The following is a 2,138-nucleotide window of genomic DNA, read 5'->3' as shown; positions in this document are numbered from 1 at the left end:
CCAGGACTCCAGACCCGCTGGAACCAGCCTGGTCAGTTCCTCCGGCGCCACCCTGGCAATCAGCCAGGATTCCAGACCCACTGGTACCAGCCTGGTCGGTTCCTCCAGCGCCGCCCTGGCAATCAGCCAGGACTCCAGTCCTGCCAGTATCCGCCTGGTCAGTTCCTCCAGCACCGCCCTGGCGTTCAGTGGAGCACCCGGGATCTGGCCCACCATCCCTCCCCCTGATCCTCCTCCAGTCGACCTCCCTCCTGAGTTGTTTGTGTTTTTGTTTTTTCGGATGGAGCGTCTGGTAGCCGCTCCTTTAAGGGGGGGTAATGTCACGATCACCTGTGAGAGTGCCCTTCAGCCACTAGAGGGCACTCCTTCCCGGACTCTCTGTTTCACCCATTTCATGGACTACATTTCCCATACACACTCCCCGGACTAATCACTATTCATCATTGCACCCAGCTGTTGTTTATTTTGTCATTAGTGTCTGTGTATTTAGTCTGAGTTGTTTCTGTCTGTTCTTGTGGTTCATTGTTGAATGTCACCCTCGAGTCTGATCCCTGGTTTTCATGTTTCCCCGTTTTGGTTTGTAGTTTCTTGTTTCTTGTTTTATGTTTGGACTGTTGTTTTGGATTCTGACCCCTGCCTGTACTCTGGATTACGCCTTATGGATTTGCCCTCAATAAACACCATTGCTGCATTTGGATCTATCTCGTCTTCATGAGTTACGTGACACGCTGCTTCTCCTGGAACATGGTCTGCATGATGAATGATCTCTTGATCCTGGACCCGTGCAGTCCACCTGGAGATTATCTGAATGATATGTGGTTGTATATAAAGGGCAATTAATGACTGAATGTTACATACATACCGATAGCAGCACCATTAGTCCAGGACCTTATAAATATCTACTGGTACTGAACAAGTCAGAAACTAATTTAATACCCACCCCTGCTTATAATCATTGTTGTCTTGTTGTTGCTGCACAGGCTGTCTCTCCTCCAGCTGCTGAAAATAAAAAGTATGTTAGATTTCTTAGAATGAATAGACTCACACATAACGTTCACATTAAACCAGTAAGTGGCGCCAAACGAGAATATTTTGTTATAAACAACTCTAAATCATTGATTTGGCTGCTTCACTGGCTGTCATTACAAAGAATTTAAGTAAACAAATCGTGAAGTAATTAACCGTGTCTGATTTTATTGAATTTTCAATATGGTTCATATGAGCTTCAAGGAGGCCAGGCAGGGTCTAAAATTAAAAAACACTTTACTACAGTTGCCGTTTAACAAATATAAGTGATTATTTTGCCGTTTAGAGCATTAAACAGTGAACGTTACACTTAAAATAACTAAAATAAGAATATAAAACTGCGTCTCAGATAATTTTAACATTAACGCTAAGTTACCTCAGACCGCCTCACGGGGACAGCGCTCGTGCGCACATTAACCAAACGTAATTTATTTATGAAATACATTTAGAAAACCAAAAACACTGCACTAACATTACTCATCACAAGTGATATTTAGTGTCACATGGGCAAAAACGATGAATAAAAGCAGTACCTTAAGGGCTTACCTTTTACTCCGTGTCCGTCTGCTGGAAGTCGACCGTTACAGAACAAAATGATGCGCATGCGCAGTACTCAAGATTCTCCGAAAGTCCGTTAGACTTGCTCATTTAAAATTTCGAATTTGTCTCGCGCGTGCCCCATCCAATAAATCTCCTTCATTCACAAACACAACATATAATATATAAACATGTCCATAACTTTTGGCGCTCTAACGGTTAAACAGAACGGCATGCATCTTGCGGAAGAACATTGTAGCCGGAGCTACTTCTCTGTTTATGTCTATGACGAATCACGCAGGTATTTGTGCTACTCCGCAGCGGTTCCTACCAGACTGGTCTAAAATAGTCCGAATATAAACACTTATCTAGGTGTACCATAATGATTCAGGGTACAACAAAAACACGGTTTGGAAAATGTATTCATGTTGTACATTCCCATTGTATAATTTTTGTACATTTTGAACACAAAAAGTTACATATCTGGAAAGTTATCAGGAGACCAATGGACCACGTCGCTACAACGTTCTCCGTGGGATTAACCAGCGACGTCTTTTGAGGACGTGCCCGCGACG

The 2,138-nt window shown here is 43.4% G+C and overlaps 1 long non-coding RNA gene across 1 annotated transcript; it reads right to left on the bottom strand.

The window, feature by feature from the left end:
- Positions 1-297: 297 nt before the first annotated feature.
- LOC125261639 lies at positions 298-1,821 on the bottom strand. Its single transcript, XR_007183394.1, has 3 exons — positions 1,573-1,821; positions 941-999; positions 298-804 (listed from the first exon to the last, which is right to left on the bottom strand). It is a non-coding gene; the product is annotated as an uncharacterized LOC125261639 (long non-coding RNA).
- Positions 1,822-2,138: the final 317 nt, after the last annotated feature.

Source organism: Megalobrama amblycephala, unplaced genomic scaffold (genome assembly GCF_018812025.1).
Source record: "Megalobrama amblycephala isolate DHTTF-2021 unplaced genomic scaffold, ASM1881202v1 scaffold448, whole genome shotgun sequence".
In the NCBI taxonomy this organism is placed as follows: domain Eukaryota; kingdom Metazoa; phylum Chordata; class Actinopteri; order Cypriniformes; family Xenocyprididae; genus Megalobrama; species Megalobrama amblycephala.
The sequence above is the reverse complement of the archived record's forward strand: the minus strand, read 5'-3'. Positions and strand labels throughout refer to the sequence as shown.